General features: G+C 53.9%; 5 non-coding genes across 5 annotated transcripts; all 5 read left to right on the forward strand.

Annotated features, from left to right (window-relative positions):
• The first annotated feature begins 3,781 nt into the window (after positions 1 to 3,781).
• LOC138553947 (5S ribosomal RNA) lies at positions 3,782 to 3,900 on the forward strand. The gene has a single exon (XR_011297250.1). It is a non-coding gene; the product is annotated as a 5S ribosomal RNA (ribosomal RNA).
• Positions 3,901 to 6,688: 2,788 nt separating this feature from the next.
• Positions 6,689 to 6,807, forward strand: LOC138553877 (5S ribosomal RNA). The gene has a single exon (XR_011297180.1). It is a non-coding gene; the product is annotated as a 5S ribosomal RNA (ribosomal RNA).
• Positions 6,808 to 9,595: 2,788 nt separating this feature from the next.
• Positions 9,596 to 9,714, forward strand: LOC138553888 (5S ribosomal RNA). Its single transcript, XR_011297191.1, has one exon. It is a non-coding gene; the product is annotated as a 5S ribosomal RNA (ribosomal RNA).
• Positions 9,715 to 12,502: 2,788 nt separating this feature from the next.
• Positions 12,503 to 12,621, forward strand: LOC138553903 (5S ribosomal RNA). The gene has a single exon (XR_011297206.1). It is a non-coding gene; the product is annotated as a 5S ribosomal RNA (ribosomal RNA).
• Positions 12,622 to 16,714: 4,093 nt separating this feature from the next.
• LOC138553899 (5S ribosomal RNA) lies at positions 16,715 to 16,833 on the forward strand. Its single transcript, XR_011297202.1, has one exon. It is a non-coding gene; the product is annotated as a 5S ribosomal RNA (ribosomal RNA).
• The last annotated feature ends 2,352 nt before the right edge of the window (positions 16,834 to 19,185 follow it).

Genomic DNA, 19,185 nt, shown 5'->3' on the forward strand with positions numbered 1-19,185 from the left:
GGCCCCCTACAGCTAGGGGAGGCAAGTGGATGGGCCTCATCTGCATATGTGGGCTCTAGAGGAAGAGTGCACCCTGGGAGACAAGGGGACACTTGGAGCGGGAAGTGCTCACGGGGGAGAAGTGCCTACAAGAGGCAGGAAGGGAGGGAGGCCACATCATGCCTCTCCATAGCCAGGCCTCTGGATGATGGGGCAGAAGCGGCCGTCACCCTAAGCTTCCTAGAAGTCCCAGCTGGGCCCCATGCTACCTAATATCTCGCCTGATCGAGCCTGGTCGAGCACTGGTCGAGCCTTCAGCCAAGGGACACAGGAGCCAAGGGGTCTGGCCTCGAGCCTTCAACCGAGGGACCCAGGAGCCCAGGGTCTGGCCTCAGTGCTTCCCAAGTCGGCCTTCAGCTGAAGCCTGCCTGGGCTGGGAGCCTCAGCTGCTGTTCCTGGGTGTGCTTCTTTCCTGCATGTGAAGGCCACCAGCGGCGAAGGTTGCCCTCCGCCTTCCAAGGAGTCGAGGGGATAGAAGCAGGAAAATTGTGTGTGTGTTTATTTCTTCTTTTTTAGAGATTCTTTCTATTTTTGTAAGGAACTGACGCCTGGGTGAGTGCTAGTGTGGCTTGAGGTGAATTTACGGGCAGCTTCTTTGCAAACTTTTGCCAAACCAACTTGGAGCAGCACTGGGGTAGAGAGTCAGCATTCCGCTGATGCCTGCCTAGGCGTGGCTGGGCTGGGGGCCTCAGCTGCTGTTACTGGGCCTGCTTCTTTCCTGGTCTTGTAGGCCGCCAGCCAGAGAAGGTAAGGGCTTCAACCAACATCGCCCTCTGCCTTCCAAAGAGTCGAGGAGACCGCAGCAGGAAAATTGTGTGTGTGTTTATTTCTTCTTTTTTAGAGGTGCTTTCTATTTTTGTAAGGAACCGACGCCTGGGTGAGTGCTAGTGTGGCGTGAGTTAAATTTACAGGCATCTTCTTTGCAAACTTTTGCCAAACCAATTTGGGGCAGCAGTGGGGTAGAGAGTCAGCCTTAAGCTGATGCCTGCCTAGGCGTGGCTGGGCTGGGGGCCTCAGCTGCTGTTACTGGGCCTGCTTCTTTCCTGGTCTTGTAGGCCGCCAGCCAGAGAAGGTAAGGGCTTCAACCAACATCGCCCTCTGCCTTCCAAAGAGTCGAGGAGACCGCAGCAGGAAAATTGTGTGTGTGTTTATTTCTTCTTTTTTTAGAGGTGCTTTCTATTTTTGTAAGGAACCGACGCCTGGGTGAGTGCTAGTGTGGCGTGAGTTACATTTACAGGCATCTTCTTTGCAAAATTTTGCCAAACCAACTTGGACCAGCACTGGGGTAGAGAGTCAGCCTTCAGCTGATGGCTGCCTGGGCTGGGCTGGGCTGGTCTGGGGGCCTCAGCTGCTGTTACTGGGCATGCTTCTTTCCTGGACTTGTAGGCCACCAGCCGGAGAAGGTAAGGGCCTCAACCAACATCGCCCTCTGCCTTTCAAAGAGTCGAGGAGACCCCAGCAGGAAAATTGTGTGTGTGTTTATTTCTTCTTTTTTAGAGGTGCTTTCTATTTTTGTAAGGAACCGACGCCTGGGTGAGTGCTAGTGTGGCGTGAGTTAAATTTACAGGCATCTTCTTTGCAAACTTTTGCCAAACCAATTTGGGGCAGCAGTGGGGTAGAGAGTCAGCCTTAAGCTGATGCCTGCCTGGGCTGGGCTGGGCTGGGGGCCTCAGCTGCTGTTACTGGGCCTGCTTCTTTCCTGGACTTGTAGGCCGCCAGCCCGAGAAGGTAAGGCCTCAACCAACATCGCCCTCTGCCTTCCAAAGAGTCGAGGGGATAGAAGCAGGAAAATTGTGTGTGTGTTTATTTCTTCTTTTTTAGAGATTCTTTCTATTTTTGTAAGGAACTGACGACTGGGTGAGTGCTAGTGTGGCTTGAGGTGAATTTACGGGCAGCTTCTTTGCAAACTTTTGCCAAACCAACTTGGAGCAGCACTGGGGTAGAGAGTCAGCCTTCCGCTGATGCCTGCCTAGGCGTGGCTGGGCTGGGGGCCTCAGCTGCTGTTACTGGGCCTGCTTCTTTCCTGGTCTTGTAGGCCGCCAGCCAGAGAAGGTAAGGGCTTCAACCAACATCGCCCTCTGCCTTCCAAAGAGTCGAGGAGACCGCAGCAGGAAAATTGTGTGTGTGTTTATTTCTTCTTTTTTAGAGGTGCTTTCTATTTTTGTAAGGAACCGACGCCTGGGTGAGTGCTAGTGTGGCGTGAGTTAAATTTACAGGCATCTTCTTTGCAAACTTTTGCCAAACCAATTTGGGGCAGCAGTGGGGTAGAGAGTCAGCCTTAAGCTGATGCCTGCCTGGGCTGGGCTGGGCTGGGGGCCTCAGCTGCTGTTACTGGGCCTGCTTCTTTCCTGGACTTGTAGGCCGCCAGCCCGAGAAGGTAAGGCCTCAACCAACATCGCCCTCTGCCTTCCAAAGAGTCGAGGGAATAGAAGCAGGAAAATTGTGTGTGTGTTTATTTCTTCTTTTTTAGAGATTCTTTCTATTTTTGTAAGGAACTGACGACTGGGTGAGTGCTAGTGTGGCTTGAGGTGAATTTACGGGCAGCTTCTTTGCAAACTTTTGCCAAACCAACTTGGAGCAGCACTGGGGTAGAGAGTCAGCCTTCCGCTGATGCCTGCCTAGGCGTGGCTGGGCTGGGGGCCTCAGCTGCTGTTACTGGCCCTGCTTCTTTCCTGGTCTTGTAGGCCGCCAGCCAGAGAAGGTAAGGGCTTCAACCAACATCGCCCTCTGCCTTCCAAAGAGTCGAGGAGACCGCAGCAGGAAAATTGTGTGTGTGTTTATTTCTTCTTTTTTTAGAGGTGCTTTCTATTTTTGTAAGGAACCGACGCCTGGGTGAGTGCTAGTGTGGCGTGAGTTACATTTACAGGCATCTTCTTTGCAAAATTTTGCCAAACCAACTTGGACCAGCACTGGGGTAGAGAGTCAGCCTTCAGCTGATGGCTGCCTGGGCTGGGCTGGGCTGGTCTGGGGGCCTCAGCTGCTGTTACTGGGCATGCTTCTTTCCTGGACTTGTAGGCCACCAGCCGGAGAAGGTAAGGGCCTCAACCAACATCGCCCTCTGCCTTTCAAAGAGTCGAGGAGACCCCAGCAGGAAAATTGTGTGTGTGTTTATTTCTTCTTTTTTAGAGGTGCTTTCTATTTTTGTAAGGAACCGACGCCTGGGTGAGTGCTAGTGTGGCGTGAGTTAAATTTACAGGCATCTTCTTTGCAAACTTTTGCCAAACCAATTTGGGGCAGCAGTGGGGTAGAGAGTCAGCCTTAAGCTGATGCCTGCCTGGGCTGGGCTGGGGGCCTCAGCTGCTGTTACTGGGCCTGCTTCTTTCCTGGACTTGTAGGCCGCCAGCCCGAGAAGGTAAGGCCTCAACCAACATCGCCCTCTGCCTTCCAAAGAGTCGAGGAGACCCCAGCAGGAAAATTGTGTGTGTGTTTATTTCCATCTTTCTTTCCGAGTTTTTTTTTAAAGTTTTGTAAGGAACGGATGCTTGGGTGAGTGAGTGCAAGTGTGGCTTGGCCTGAATTTACAGACACTTTCTTTGCAAACATGAGTAGGCAAGTGGGTATTTCAAAAGTGGGTGCATGGAGCCGCTCGTTGCTTTTCCAAGCTGGCAGCTGTGGCTCCTGAGCTTGAGGCAAAAAGAAGGGCAGAAGCACACTGCAGAGGACAGCGTTCAGCCTTGCAAGAGGGCAGTGGACGTCGGAGGAGCCGACACAGCACAAGAGGCTCGGAATCGGCGCACTCTTCGCCTACGGCCATACCACCCTGAATGCGCCCGATCTCGTCCGATCTCGGAAGCTAAGCAGGGTCGGGCCTGGTTAGTACTTGGATGGGAGACCGCCTGGGAATACCAGGTGCTGTAGGCATTTTGCTACTCTGTGCCCGATAGGCGGCGTTCGTCTTCCCCGTCTTGAACTACATTTTTCCTCCATTCCGCTTTTAATTTTAACAAACACGGCGCGTGAAAAAGGCACAGGGGCAGACAGCAGCCCTCGCTCCAATGCAGAGCCCCGTCAGAGGCGGACACGTTGTCGCCAAACTAACTTGGAGCAGCAGGAGACTGAAGCCAGGGCAGCAGCTCGCCGCCTCGGGTGGGTGGATGCAGCCAGAAAGGGCCACTCGTGTCCCTGGCAAAGCACCTCCAGCGTCTCCCCGTTTTCTCTCCAGTGGACGCGCAAGGCCCCCTACAGCTAGGGGAGGCAAGTGGATGGGCCTCATCTGCATATGTGGGCTCTAGAGGAAGAGTGCACCCTGGGAGACAAGGGGACACTTGGAGCGGGAAGTGCTCACGGGGGAGAAGTGCCTACAAGAGGCAGGAAGGGAGGGAGGCCACATCATGCCTCTCCATAGCCAGGCCTCTGGATGATGGGGCAGAAGCGGCCGTCACCCTAAGCTTCCTAGAAGTCCCAGCTGGGCCCCATGCTACCTAATATCTCGCCTGATCGAGCCTGGTCGAGCACTGGTCGAGCCTTCAGCCAAGGGACACAGGAGCCAAGGGGTCTGGCCTCGAGCCTTCAACCGAGGGACCCAGGAGCCCAGGGTCTGGCCTCAGTGCTTCCCAAGTCGGCCTTCAGCTGAAGCCTGCCTGGGCTGGGAGCCTCAGCTGCTGTTCCTGGGTGTGCTTCTTTCCTGCATGTGAAGGCCACCAGCGGCGAAGGTTGCCCTCCGCCTTCCAAGGAGTCGAGGGGATAGAAGCAGGAAAATTGTGTGTGTGTTTATTTCTTCTTTTTTAGAGATTCTTTCTATTTTTGTAAGGAACTGACGCCTGGGTGAGTGCTAGTGTGGCTTGAGGTGAATTTACGGGCAGCTTCTTTGCAAACTTTTGCCAAACCAACTTGGAGCAGCACTGGGGTAGAGAGTCAGCCTTCCGCTGATGCCTGCCTAGGCGTGGCTGGGCTGGGGGCCTCAGCTGCTGTTACTGGGCCTGCTTCTTTCCTGGTCTTGTAGGCCGCCAGCCAGAGAAGGTAAGGGCTTCAACCAACATCGCCCTCTGCCTTCCAAAGAGTCGAGGAGACCGCAGCAGGAAAATTGTGTGTGTGTTTATTTCTTCTTTTTTAGAGGTGCTTTCTATTTTTGTAAGGAACCGACGCCTGGGTGAGTGCTAGTGTGGCGTGAGTTAAATTTACAGGCATCTTCTTTGCAAACTTTTGCCAAACCAATTTGGGGCAGCAGTGGGGTAGAGAGTCAGCCTTAAGCTGATGCCTGCCTGGGCTGGGCTGGGCTGGGGGCCTCAGCTGCTGTTACTGGGCCTGCTTCTTTCCTGGACTTGTAGGCCGCCAGCCCGAGAAGGTAAGGCCTCAACCAACATCGCCCTCTGCCTTCCAAAGAGTCGAGGGAATAGAAGCAGGAAAATTGTGTGTGTGTTTATTTCTTCTTTTTTAGAGATTCTTTCTATTTTTGTAAGGAACTGACGACTGGGTGAGTGCTAGTGTGGCTTGAGGTGAATTTACGGGCAGCTTCTTTGCAAACTTTTGCCAAACCAACTTGGAGCAGCACTGGGGTAGAGAGTCAGCCTTCCGCTGATGCCTGCCTAGGCGTGGCTGGGCTGGGGGCCTCAGCTGCTGTTACTGGGCCTGCTTCTTTCCTGGTCTTGTAGGCCGCCAGCCAGAGAAGGTAAGGGCTTCAACCAACATCGCCCTCTGCCTTCCAAAGAGTCGAGGAGACCGCAGCAGGAAAATTGTGTGTGTGTTTATTTCTTCTTTTTTTAGAGGTGCTTTCTATTTTTGTAAGGAACCGACGCCTGGGTGAGTGCTAGTGTGGCGTGAGTTACATTTACAGGCATCTTCTTTGCAAAATTTTGCCAAACCAACTTGGACCAGCACTGGGGTAGAGAGTCAGCCTTCAGCTGATGGCTGCCTGGGCTGGGCTGGGCTGGTCTGGGGGCCTCAGCTGCTGTTACTGGGCATGCTTCTTTCCTGGACTTGTAGGCCACCAGCCGGAGAAGGTAAGGGCCTCAACCAACATCGCCCTCTGCCTTTCAAAGAGTCGAGGAGACCCCAGCAGGAAAATTGTGTGTGTGTTTATTTCTTCTTTTTTAGAGGTGCTTTCTATTTTTGTAAGGAACCGACGCCTGGGTGAGTGCTAGTGTGGCGTGAGTTAAATTTACAGGCATCTTCTTTGCAAACTTTTGCCAAACCAATTTGGGGCAGCAGTGGGGTAGAGAGTCAGCCTTAAGCTGATGCCTGCCTGGGCTGGGCTGGGGGCCTCAGCTGCTGTTACTGGGCCTGCTTCTTTCCTGGACTTGTAGGCCGCCAGCCCGAGAAGGTAAGGCCTCAACCAACATCGCCCTCTGCCTTCCAAAGAGTCGAGGAGACCCCAGCAGGAAAATTGTGTGTGTGTTTATTTCCATCTTTCTTTCCGAGTTTTTTTTTAAAGTTTTGTAAGGAACGGATGCTTGGGTGAGTGAGTGCAAGTGTGGCTTGGCCTGAATTTACAGACACTTTCTTTGCAAACATGAGTAGGCAAGTGGGTATTTCAAAAGTGGGTGCATGGAGCCGCTCGTTGCTTTTCCAAGCTGGCAGCTGTGGCTCCTGAGCTTGAGGCAAAAAGAAGGGCAGAAGCACACTGCAGAGGACAGCGTTCAGCCTTGCAAGAGGGCAGTGGACGTCGGAGGAGCCGACACAGCACAAGAGGCTCGGAATCGGCGCACTCTTCGCCTACGGCCATACCACCCTGAATGCGCCCGATCTCGTCCGATCTCGGAAGCTAAGCAGGGTCGGGCCTGGTTAGTACTTGGATGGGAGACCGCCTGGGAATACCAGGTGCTGTAGGCATTTTGCTACTCTGTGCCCGATAGGCGGCGTTCGTCTTCCCCGTCTTGAACTACATTTTTCCTCCATTCCGCTTTTAATTTTAACAAACACGGCGCGTGAAAAAGGCACAGGGGCAGACAGCAGCCCTCGCTCCAATGCAGAGCCCCGTCAGAGGCGGACACGTTGTCGCCAAACTAACTTGGAGCAGCAGGAGACTGAAGCCAGGGCAGCAGCTCGCCGCCTCGGGTGGGTGGATGCAGCCAGAAAGGGCCACTCGTGTCCCTGGCAAAGCACCTCCAGCGTCTCCCCGTTTTCTCTCCAGTGGACGCGCAAGGCCCCCTACAGCTAGGGGAGGCAAGTGGATGGGCCTCATCTGCATATGTGGGCTCTAGAGGAAGAGTGCACCCTGGGAGACAAGGGGACACTTGGAGCGGGAAGTGCTCACGGGGGAGAAGTGCCTACAAGAGGCAGGAAGGGAGGGAGGCCACATCATGCCTCTCCATAGCCAGGCCTCTGGATGATGGGGCAGAAGCGGCCGTCACCCTAAGCTTCCTAGAAGTCCCAGCTGGGCCCCATGCTACCTAATATCTCGCCTGATCGAGCCTGGTCGAGCACTGGTCGAGCCTTCAGCCAAGGGACACAGGAGCCAAGGGGTCTGGCCTCGAGCCTTCAACCGAGGGACCCAGGAGCCCAGGGTCTGGCCTCAGTGCTTCCCAAGTCGGCCTTCAGCTGAAGCCTGCCTGGGCTGGGAGCCTCAGCTGCTGTTCCTGGGTGTGCTTCTTTCCTGCATGTGAAGGCCACCAGCGGCGAAGGTTGCCCTCCGCCTTCCAAGGAGTCGAGGGGATAGAAGCAGGAAAATTGTGTGTGTGTTTATTTCTTCTTTTTTAGAGATTCTTTCTATTTTTGTAAGGAACTGACGCCTGGGTGAGTGCTAGTGTGGCTTGAGGTGAATTTACGGGCAGCTTCTTTGCAAACTTTTGCCAAACCAACTTGGAGCAGCACTGGGGTAGAGAGTCAGCCTTCCGCTGATGCCTGCCTAGGCGTGGCTGGGCTGGGGGCCTCAGCTGCTGTTACTGGGCCTGCTTCTTTCCTGGTCTTGTAGGCCGCCAGCCAGAGAAGGTAAGGGCTTCAACCAACATCGCCCTCTGCCTTCCAAAGAGTCGAGGAGACCGCAGCAGGAAAATTGTGTGTGTGTTTATTTCTTCTTTTTTAGAGGTGCTTTCTATTTTTGTAAGGAACCGACGCCTGGGTGAGTGCTAGTGTGGCGTGAGTTAAATTTACAGGCATCTTCTTTGCAAACTTTTGCCAAACCAATTTGGGGCAGCAGTGGGGTAGAGAGTCAGCCTTAAGCTGATGCCTGCCTGGGCTGGGCTGGGCTGGGGGCCTCAGCTGCTGTTACTGGGCCTGCTTCTTTCCTGGACTTGTAGGCCGCCAGCCCGAGAAGGTAAGGCCTCAACCAACATCGCCCTCTGCCTTCCAAAGAGTCGAGGGAATAGAAGCAGGAAAATTGTGTGTGTGTTTATTTCTTCTTTTTTAGAGATTCTTTCTATTTTTGTAAGGAACTGACGACTGGGTGAGTGCTAGTGTGGCTTGAGGTGAATTTACGGGCAGCTTCTTTGCAAACTTTTGCCAAACCAACTTGGAGCAGCACTGGGGTAGAGAGTCAGCCTTCCGCTGATGCCTGCCTAGGCGTGGCTGGGCTGGGGGCCTCAGCTGCTGTTACTGGGCCTGCTTCTTTCCTGGTCTTGTAGGCCGCCAGCCAGAGAAGGTAAGGGCTTCAACCAACATCGCCCTCTGCCTTCCAAAGAGTCGAGGAGACCGCAGCAGGAAAATTGTGTGTGTGTTTATTTCTTCTTTTTTTAGAGGTGCTTTCTATTTTTGTAAGGAACCGACGCCTGGGTGAGTGCTAGTGTGGCGTGAGTTACATTTACAGGCATCTTCTTTGCAAAATTTTGCCAAACCAACTTGGACCAGCACTGGGGTAGAGAGTCAGCCTTCAGCTGATGGCTGCCTGGGCTGGGCTGGGCTGGTCTGGGGGCCTCAGCTGCTGTTACTGGGCATGCTTCTTTCCTGGACTTGTAGGCCACCAGCCGGAGAAGGTAAGGGCCTCAACCAACATCGCCCTCTGCCTTTCAAAGAGTCGAGGAGACCCCAGCAGGAAAATTGTGTGTGTGTTTATTTCTTCTTTTTTAGAGGTGCTTTCTATTTTTGTAAGGAACCGACGCCTGGGTGAGTGCTAGTGTGGCGTGAGTTAAATTTACAGGCATCTTCTTTGCAAACTTTTGCCAAACCAATTTGGGGCAGCAGTGGGGTAGAGAGTCAGCCTTAAGCTGATGCCTGCCTGGGCTGGGCTGGGGGCCTCAGCTGCTGTTACTGGGCCTGCTTCTTTCCTGGACTTGTAGGCCGCCAGCCCGAGAAGGTAAGGCCTCAACCAACATCGCCCTCTGCCTTCCAAAGAGTCGAGGAGACCCCAGCAGGAAAATTGTGTGTGTGTTTATTTCCATCTTTCTTTCCGAGTTTTTTTTTAAAGTTTTGTAAGGAACGGATGCTTGGGTGAGTGAGTGCAAGTGTGGCTTGGCCTGAATTTACAGACACTTTCTTTGCAAACATGAGTAGGCAAGTGGGTATTTCAAAAGTGGGTGCATGGAGCCGCTCGTTGCTTTTCCAAGCTGGCAGCTGTGGCTCCTGAGCTTGAGGCAAAAAGAAGGGCAGAAGCACACTGCAGAGGACAGCGTTCAGCCTTGCAAGAGGGCAGTGGACGTCGGAGGAGCCGACACAGCACAAGAGGCTCGGAATCGGCGCACTCTTCGCCTACGGCCATACCACCCTGAATGCGCCCGATCTCGTCCGATCTCGGAAGCTAAGCAGGGTCGGGCCTGGTTAGTACTTGGATGGGAGACCGCCTGGGAATACCAGGTGCTGTAGGCATTTTGCTACTCTGTGCCCGATAGGCGGCGTTCGTCTTCCCCGTCTTGAACTACATTTTTCCTCCATTCCGCTTTTAATTTTAACAAACACGGCGCGTGAAAAAGGCACAGGGGCAGACAGCAGCCCTCGCTCCAATGCAGATCCCCGTCAGAGGCGGACACGTTGTCGCCAAACTAACTTGGAGCAGCAGGAGACTGAAGCCAGGGCAGCAGCTCGCCGCCTCGGGTGGGTGGATGCAGCCAGAAAGGGCCACTCGTGTCCCTGGCAAAGCACCTCCAGCGTCTCCCCGTTTTCTCTCCAGTGGACGCGCAAGGCCCCCTACAGCTAGGGGAGGCAAGTGGATGGGCCTCATCTGCATATGTGGGCTCTAGAGGAAGAGTGCACCCTGGGAGACAAGGGGACACTTGGAGCGGGAAGTGCTCACGGGGGAGAAGTGCCTACAAGAGGCAGGAAGGGAGGGAGGCCACATCATGCCTCTCCATAGCCAGGCCTCTGGATGATGGGGCAGAAGCGGCCGTCACCCTAAGCTTCCTAGAAGTCCCAGCTGGGCCCCATGCTACCTAATATCTCGCCTGATCGAGCCTGGTCGAGCACTGGTCGAGCCTTCAGCCAAGGGACACAGGAGCCAAGGGGTCTGGCCTCGAGCCTTCAACCGAGGGACCCAGGAGCCCAGGGTCTGGCCTCAGTGCTTCCCAAGTCGGCCTTCAGCTGAAGCCTGCCTGGGCTGGGAGCCTCAGCTGCTGTTCCTGGGTGTGCTTCTTTCCTGCATGTGAAGGCCACCAGCGGCGAAGGTTGCCCTCCGCCTTCCAAGGAGTCGAGGGGATAGAAGCAGGAAAATTGTGTGTGTGTTTATTTCTTCTTTTTTAGAGATTCTTTCTATTTTTGTAAGGAACTGACGCCTGGGTGAGTGCTAGTGTGGCTTGAGGTGAATTTACGGGCAGCTTCTTTGCAAACTTTTGCCAAACCAACTTGGAGCAGCACTGGGGTAGAGAGTCAGCCTTCCGCTGATGCCTGCCTAGGCGTGGCTGGGCTGGGGGCCTCAGCTGCTGTTACTGGGCCTGCTTCTTTCCTGGTCTTGTAGGCCGCCAGCCAGAGAAGGTAAGGGCTTCAACCAACATCGCCCTCTGCCTTCCAAAGAGTCGAGGAGACCGCAGCAGGAAAATTGTGTGTGTGTTTATTTCTTCTTTTTTAGAGGTGCTTTCTATTTTTGTAAGGAACCGACGCCTGGGTGAGTGCTAGTGTGGCGTGAGTTAAATTTACAGGCATCTTCTTTGCAAACTTTTGCCAAACCAATTTGGGGCAGCAGTGGGGTAGAGAGTCAGCCTTAAGCTGATGCCTGCCTGGGCTGGGCTGGGCTGGGGGCCTCAGCTGCTGTTACTGGGCCTGCTTCTTTCCTGGACTTGTAGGCCGCCAGCCCGAGAAGGTAAGGCCTCAACCAACATCGCCCTCTGCCTTCCAAAGAGTCGAGGGAATAGAAGCAGGAAAATTGTGTGTGTGTTTATTTCTTCTTTTTTAGAGATTCTTTCTATTTTTGTAAGGAACTGACGACTGGGTGAGTGCTAGTGTGGCTTGAGGTGAATTTACGGGCAGCTTCTTTGCAAACTTTTGCCAAACCAACTTGGAGCAGCACTGGGGTAGAGAGTCAGCCTTCCGCTGATGCCTGCCTAGGCGTGGCTGGGCTGGGGGCCTCAGCTGCTGTTACTGGCCCTGCTTCTTTCCTGGTCTTGTAGGCCGCCAGCCAGAGAAGGTAAGGGCTTCAACCAACATCGCCCTCTGCCTTCCAAAGAGTCGAGGAGACCGCAGCAGGAAAATTGTGTGTGTGTTTATTTCTTCTTTTTTTAGAGGTGCTTTCTATTTTTGTAAGGAACCGACGCCTGGGTGAGTGCTAGTGTGGCGTGAGTTACATTTACAGGCATCTTCTTTGCAAAATTTTGCCAAACCAACTTGGACCAGCACTGGGGTAGAGAGTCAGCCTTCAGCTGATGGCTGCCTGGGCTGGGCTGGGCTGGTCTGGGGGCCTCAGCTGCTGTTACTGGGCATGCTTCTTTCCTGGACTTGTAGGCCACCAGCCGGAGAAGGTAAGGGCCTCAACCAACATCGCCCTCTGCCTTTCAAAGAGTCGAGGAGACCCCAGCAGGAAAATTGTGTGTGTGTTTATTTCTTCTTTTTTAGAGGTGCTTTCTATTTTTGTAAGGAACCGACGCCTGGGTGAGTGCTAGTGTGGCGTGAGTTAAATTTACAGGCATCTTCTTTGCAAACTTTTGCCAAACCAATTTGGGGCAGCAGTGGGGTAGAGAGTCAGCCTTAAGCTGATGCCTGCCTGGGCTGGGCTGGGGGCCTCAGCTGCTGTTACTGGGCCTGCTTCTTTCCTGGACTTGTAGGCCGCCAGCCCGAGAAGGTAAGGCCTCAACCAACATCGCCCTCTGCCTTCCAAAGAGTCGAGGAGACCCCAGCAGGAAAATTGTGTGTGTGTTTATTTCCATCTTTCTTTCCGAGTTTTTTTTTAAAGTTTTGTAAGGAACGGATGCTTGGGTGAGTGAGTGCAAGTGTGGCTTGGCCTGAATTTACAGACACTTTCTTTGCAAACATGAGTAGGCAAGTGGGTATTTCAAAAGTGGGTGCATGGAGCCGCTCGTTGCTTTTCCAAGCTGGCAGCTGTGGCTCCTGAGCTTGAGGCAAAAAGAAGGGCAGAAGCACACTGCAGAGGACAGCGTTCAGCCTTGCAAGAGGGCAGTGGACGTCGGAGGAGCCGACACAGCACAAGAGGCTCGGAATCGGCGCACTCTTCGACTACGGCCATACCACCCTGAATGCGCCCGATCTCGTCCGATCTCGGAAGCTAAGCAGGGTCGGGCCTGGTTAGTACTTGGATGGGAGACCGCCTGGGAATACCAGGTGCTGTAGGCATTTTGCTACTCTGTGCCCGATAGGCGGCGTTCGTCTTCCCCGTCTTGAACTACATTTTTCCTCCATTCCGCTTTTAATTTTAACAAACACGGCGCGTGAAAAAGGCACAGGGGCAGACAGCAGCCCTCGCTCCAATGCAGAGCCCCGTCAGAGGCGGACACGTTGTCGCCAAACTAACTTGGAGCAGCAGGAGACTGAAGCCAGGGCAGCAGCTCGCCGCCTCGGGTGGGTGGATGCAGCCAGAAAGGGCCACTCGTGTCCCTGGCAAAGCACCTCCAGCGTCTCCCCGTTTTCTCTCCAGTGGACGCGCAAGGCCCCCTACAGCTAGGGGAGGCAAGTGGATGGGCCTCATCTGCATATGTGGGCTCTAGAGGAAGAGTGCACCCTGGGAGACAAGGGGACACTTGGAGCGGGAAGTGCTCACGGGGGAGAAGTGCCTACAAGAGGCAGGAAGGGAGGGAGGCCACATCATGCCTCTCCATAGCCAGGCCTCTGGATGATGGGGCAGAAGCGGCCGTCACCCTAAGCTTCCTAGAAGTCCCAGCTGGGCCCCATGCTACCTAATATCTCGCCTGATCGAGCCTGGTCGAGCACTGGTCGAGCCTTCAGCCAAGGGACACAGGAGCCAAGGGGTCTGGCCTCGAGCCTTCAACCGAGGGACCCAGGAGCCCAGGGTCTGGCCTCAGTGCTTCCCAAGTCGGCCTTCAGCTGAAGCCTGCCTGGGCTGGGAGCCTCAGCTGCTGTTCCTGGGTGTGCTTCTTTCCTGCATGTGAAGGCCACCAGCGGCGAAGGTTGCCCTCCGCCTTCCAAGGAGTCGAGGGGATAGAAGCAGGAAAATTGTGTGTGTGTTTATTTCTTCTTTTTTAGAGATTCTTTCTATTTTTGTAAGGAACTGACGCCTGGGTGAGTGCTAGTGTGGCTTGAGGTGAATTTACGGGCAGCTTCTTTGCAAACTTTTGCCAAACCAACTTGGAGCAGCACTGGGGTAGAGAGTCAGCCTTCCGCTGATGCCTGCCTAGGCGTGGCTGGGCTGGGGGCCTCAGCTGCTGTTACTGGGCCTGCTTCTTTCCTGGTCTTGTAGGCCGCCAGCCAGAGAAGGTAAGGGCTTCAACCAACATCGCCCTCTGCCTTCCAAAGAGTCGAGGAGACCGCAGCAGGAAAATTGTGTGTGTGTTTATTTCTTCTTTTTTAGAGGTGCTTTCTATTTTTGTAAGGAACCGACGCCTGGGTGAGTGCTAGTGTGGCGTGAGTTAAATTTACAGGCATCTTCTTTGCAAACTTTTGCCAAACCAATTTGGGGCAGCAGTGGGGTAGAGAGTCAGCCTTAAGCTGATGCCTGCCTAGGCGTGGCTGGGCTGGGGGCCTCAGCTGCTGTTACTGGGCCTGCTTCTTTCCTGGTCTTGTAGGCCGCCAGCCAGAGAAGGTAAGGGCTTCAACCAACATCGCCCTCTGCCTTCCAAAGAGTCGAGGAGACCGCAGCAGGAAAATTGTGTGTGTGTTTATTTCTTCTTTTTTTAGAGGTGCTTTCTATTTTTGTAAGGAACCGACGCCTGGGTGAGTGCTAGTGTGGCGTGAGTTACATTTACAGGCATCTTCTTTGCAAAATTTTGCCAAACCAACTTGGACCAGCACTGGGGTAGAGAGTCAGCCTTCAGCTGATGGCTGCCTGGGCTGGGCTGGGCTGGTCTGGGGGCCTCAGCTGCTGTTACTGGGCATGCTTCTTTCCTGGACTTGTAGGCCACCAGCCGGAGAAGGTAAGGGCCTCAACCAACATCGCCCTCTGCCTTTCAAAGAGTCGAGGAGACCCCAGCAGGAAAATTGTGTGTGTGTTTATTTCTTCTTTTTTAGAGGTGCTTTCTATTTTTGTAAGGAACCGACGCCTGGGTGAGTGCTAGTGTGGCGTGAGTTAAATTTACAGGCATCTTCTTTGCAAACTTTTGCCAAACCAATTTGGGGCAGCAGTGGGGTAGAGAGTCAGCCTTAAGCTGATGCCTGCCTGGGCTGGGCTGGGCTGGGGGCCTCAGCTGCTGTTACTGGGCCTGCTTCTTTCCTGGACTTGTAGGCCGCCAGCCCGAGAAGGTAAGGCCTCAACCAACATCGCCCTCTGCCTTCCAAAGAGTCGAGGGGATAGAAGCAGGAAAATTGTGTGTGTGTTTATTTCTTCTTTTTTAGAGATTCTTTCTATTTTTGTAAGGAACTGACGACTGGGTGAGTGCTAGTGTGGCTTGAGGTGAATTTACGGGCAGCTTCTTTGCAAACTTTTGCCAAACCAACTTGGAGCAGCACTGGGGTAGAGAGTCAGCCTTCCGCTGATGCCTGCCTAGGCGTGGCTGGGCTGGGGGCCTCAGCTGCTGTTACTGGGCCTGCTTCTTTCCTGGTCTTGTAGGCCGCCAGCCAGAGAAGGTAAGGGCTTCAACCAACATCGCCCTCTGCCTTCCAAAGAGTCGAGGAGACCGCAGCAGGAAAATTGTGTGTGTGTTTATTTCTTCTTTTTTAGAGGTGCTTTCTATTTTTGTAAGGAACCGACGCCTGGGTGAGTGCTAGTGTGGCGTGAGTTAAATTTACAGGCATCTTCTTTGCAAACTTTTGCCAAACCAATTTGGGGCAGCAGTGGGGTAGAGAGTCAGCCTTAAGCTGATGCCTGCCTGGGCTGGGCTGGGCTGGGGGCCTCAGCTGCTGTTACTGGGCCTGCTTCTTTCCTGGACTTGTAGGCCGCCAGCCCGAGAAGGTAAGGCCTCAACCAACATCGCCCTCTGCCTTCCAAAGAGTCGAGGGAATAGAAGCAGGAAAATTGTGTGTGTGTTTATTTCTTCTTTTTTAGAGATTCTTTCTATTTTTGTAAGGAACTGACGACTGGGTGAGTGCTAGTGTGGCTTGAGGTGAATTTACGGGCAGCTTCTTTGCAAACTTTTGCCAAACCAACTTGGAGCAGCACTGGGGTAGAGAGTCAGCCTTCCGCTGATGCCTGCCTAGGCGTGGCTGGGCTGGGGGCCTCAGCTGCTGTTACTGGCCCTGCTTCTTTCCTGGTCTTGTAGGCCGCCAGCCAGAGAAGGTAAGGGCTTCAACCAACATCGCCCTCTGCCTTCCAAAGAGTCGAGGAGACCGCAGCAGGAAAATTGTGTGTGTGTTTATTTCTTCTTTTTTTAGAGGTGCTTTCTATTTTTGTAAGGAACCGACGCCTGGGTGAGTGCTAGTGTGGCGTGAGTTACATTTACAGGCATCTTCTTTGCAAAATTTTGCCAAACCAACTTGGACCAGCACTGGGGTAGAGAGTCAGCCTTCAGCTGATGGCTGCCTGGGCTGGGCTGGGCTGGTCTGGGGGCCTCAGCTGCTGTTACTGGGCATGCTTCTTTCCTGGACTTGTAGGCCACCAGCCGGAGAAGGTAAGGGCCTCAACCAACATCGCCCTCTGCCTTTCAAAGAGTCGAGGAGACCCCAGCAGGAAAATTGTGTGTGTGTTTATTTCTTCTTTTTTAGAGGTGCTTTCTATTTTTGTAAGGAACCGACGCCTGGGTGAGTGCTAGTGTGGCGTGAGTTAAATTTACAGGCATCTTCTTTGCAAACTTTTGCCAAACCAATTTGGGGCAGCAGTGGGGTAGAGAGTCAGCCTTAAACTGATGCCTGCCTGGGCTGGGCTGGGGGCCTCAGCTGCTGTTACTGGGCCTGCTTCTTTCCTGGACTTGTAGGCCGCCAGCCCGAGAAGGTAAGGCCTCAACCAACATCGCCCTCTGCCTTCCAAAGAGTCGAGGAGACCCCAGCAGGAAAATTGTGTGTGTGTTTATTTCCATCTTTCTTTCCGAGTTTTTTTTTAAAGTTTTGTAAGGAACGGATGCTTGGGTGAGTGAGTGCAAGTGTGGCTTGGCCTGAATTTACAGACACTTTCTTTGCAAACATGAGTAGGCAAGTGGGTATTTCAAAAGTGGGTGCATGGAGCCGCTCGTTGCTTTTCCAAGCTGGCAGCTGTGGCTCCTGAGCTTGAGGCAAAAAGAAGGGCAGAAGCACACTGCAGAGGACAGCGTTCAGCCTTGCAAGAGGGCAGTGGACGTCGGAGGAGCCGACACAGCACAAGAGGCTCGGAATCGGCGCACTCTTCGCCTACGGCCATACCACCCTGAATGCGCCCGATCTCGTCCGATCTCGGAAGCTAAGCAGGGTCGGGCCTGGTTAGTACTTGGATGGGAGACCGCCTGGGAATACCAGGTGCTGTAGGCATTTTGCTACTCTGTGCCCGATAGGCGGCGTTCGTCTTCCCCGTCTTGAACTACATTTTTCCTCCATTCCGCTTTTAATTTTAACAAACACGGCGCGTGAAAAAGGCACAGGGGCAGACAGCAGCCCTCGCTCCAATGCAGAGCCCCGTCAGAGGCGGACACGTTGTCGCCAAACTAACTTGGAGCAGCAGGAGACTGAAGCCAGGGCAGCAGCTCGCCGCCTCGGGTGGGTGGATGCAGCCAGAAAGGGCCACTCGTGTCCCTGGCAAAGCACCTCCAGCGTCTCCCCGTTTTCTCTCCAGTGGACGCGCAAGGCCCCCTACAGCTAGGGGAGGCAAGTGGATGGGCCTCATCTGCATATGTGGGCTCTAGAGGAAGAGTGCACCCTGGGAGACAAGGGGACACCTGGAGCGGGAAGTGCTCACGGGGGAGAAGTGCCTACAAGAGGCAGGAAGGGAGGGAGGCCACATCATGCCTCTCCATAGCCAGGCCTCTGGATGATGGGGCAGAAGCGGCCGTCACCCTAAGCTTCCTAGAAGTCCCAGCTGGGCCCCATGCTACCTAATATCTCGCCTGATCGAGCCTGGTCGAGCACTGGTCGAGCCTTCAGCCAAGGGACACAGGAGCCAAGGGGTCTGGCCTCGAGCCTTCAACCGAGGGACCCAGGAGCCCAGGGTCTGGCCTCAGTGCTTCCCAAGTCGGCCTTCAGCTGAAGCCTGCCTGGGCTGGGAGCCTCAGCTGCTGTTCCTGGGTGTGCTTCTTTCCTGCATGTGAAGGCCACCAGCGGCGAAGGTTGCCCTCCGCCTTCCAAGGAGTCGAGGGGATAGAAGCAGGAAAATTGTGTGTGTGTTTATTTCTTCTTTTTTAGAGATTCTTTCTATTTTTGTAAGGAACTGACGCCTGGGTGAGTGCTAGTGTGGCTTGAGGTGAATTTACGGGCAGCTTCTTTGCAAACTTTTGCCAAACCAACTTGGAGCAGCACTGGGGTAGAGAGTCAGCCTTCCGCTGATGCCTGCCTAGGCGTGGCTGGGCTGGGGGCCTCAGCTGCTGTTACTGGGCCTGCTTCTTTCCTGGTCTTGTAGGCCGCCAGCCAGAGAAGGTAAGGGCTTCAACCAACATCGCCCTCTGCCTTCCAAAGAGTCGAGGAGACCGCAGCAGGAAAATTGTGTGTGTGTTTATTTCTTCTTTTTTAGAGGTGCTTTCTATTTTTGTAAGGAACCGACGCCTGGGTGAGTGCTAGTGTGGCGTGAGTTAAATTTACAGGCATCTTCTTTGCAAACTTTTGCCAAACCAATTTGGGGCAGCAGTGGGGTAGAGAGTCAGCCTTAAGCTGATGCCTGCCTAGGCGTGGCTGGGCTGGGGGCCTCAGCTGCTGTTACTGGGCCTGCTTCTTTCCTGGTCTTGTAGGCCGCCAGCCAGAGAAGGTAAGGGCTTCAACCAACATCGCCCTCTGCCTTCCAAAGAGTCGAGGAGACCGCAGCAGGAAAATTGTGTGTGTGTTTATTTCTTCTTTTTTTAGAGGTGCTTTCTATTTTTGTAAGGAACCGACGCCTGGGTGAGTGCTAGTGTGGCGTGAGTTACATTTACAGGCATCTTCTTTGCAAAATTTTGCCAAACCAACTTGGACCAGCACTGGGGTAGAGAGTCAGCCTTCAGCTGATGGCTGCCTGGGCTGGGCTGGGCTGGTCTGGGGGCCTCAGCTGCTGTTACTGGGCATGCTTCTTTCCTGGACTTGTAGGCCACCAGCCGGAGAAGGTAAGGGCCTCAACCAACATCGCCCTCTGCCTTTCAAAGAGTCGAGGAGACCCCAGCAGGAAAATTGTGTGTGTGTTTATTTCTTCTTTTTTAGAGGTGCTTTCTATTTTTGTAAGGAACCGACGCCTGGGTGAGTGCTAGTGTGGCGTGAGTTAAATTTACAGGCATCTTCTTTGCAAACTTTTGCCAAACCAATTTGGGGCAGCAGTGGGGTAGAGAGTCAGCCTTAAGCTGATGCCTGCCTGGGCTGGGCTGGGCTGGGGGCCTCAGCTGCTGTTACTGGGCCTGCTTCTTTCCTGGACTTGTAGGCCGCCAGCCCGAGAAGGTAAGGCCTCAACCAACATCGCCCTCTGCCTTCCAAAGAGTCGAGGGGATAGAAGCAGGAAAATTGTGTGTGTGTTTATTTCTTCTTTTTTAGAGATTCTTTCTATTTTTGTAAGGAACTGACGACTGGGTGAGTGCTAGTGTGGCTTGAGGTGAATTTACGGGCAGCTTCTTTGCAAACTTTTGCCAAACCAACTTGGAGCAGCACTGGGGTAGAGAGTCAGCCTTCCGCTGATGCCTGCCTAGGCGTGGCTGGGCTGGGGGCCTCAGCTGC

This window comes from Ambystoma mexicanum, unplaced genomic scaffold, assembly GCF_040938575.1.
Source record: "Ambystoma mexicanum isolate Mex_15411 unplaced genomic scaffold, UKY_AmexF1_1 Mex_scaf141, whole genome shotgun sequence".
Classification (NCBI taxonomy): domain Eukaryota; kingdom Metazoa; phylum Chordata; class Amphibia; order Caudata; family Ambystomatidae; genus Ambystoma; species Ambystoma mexicanum.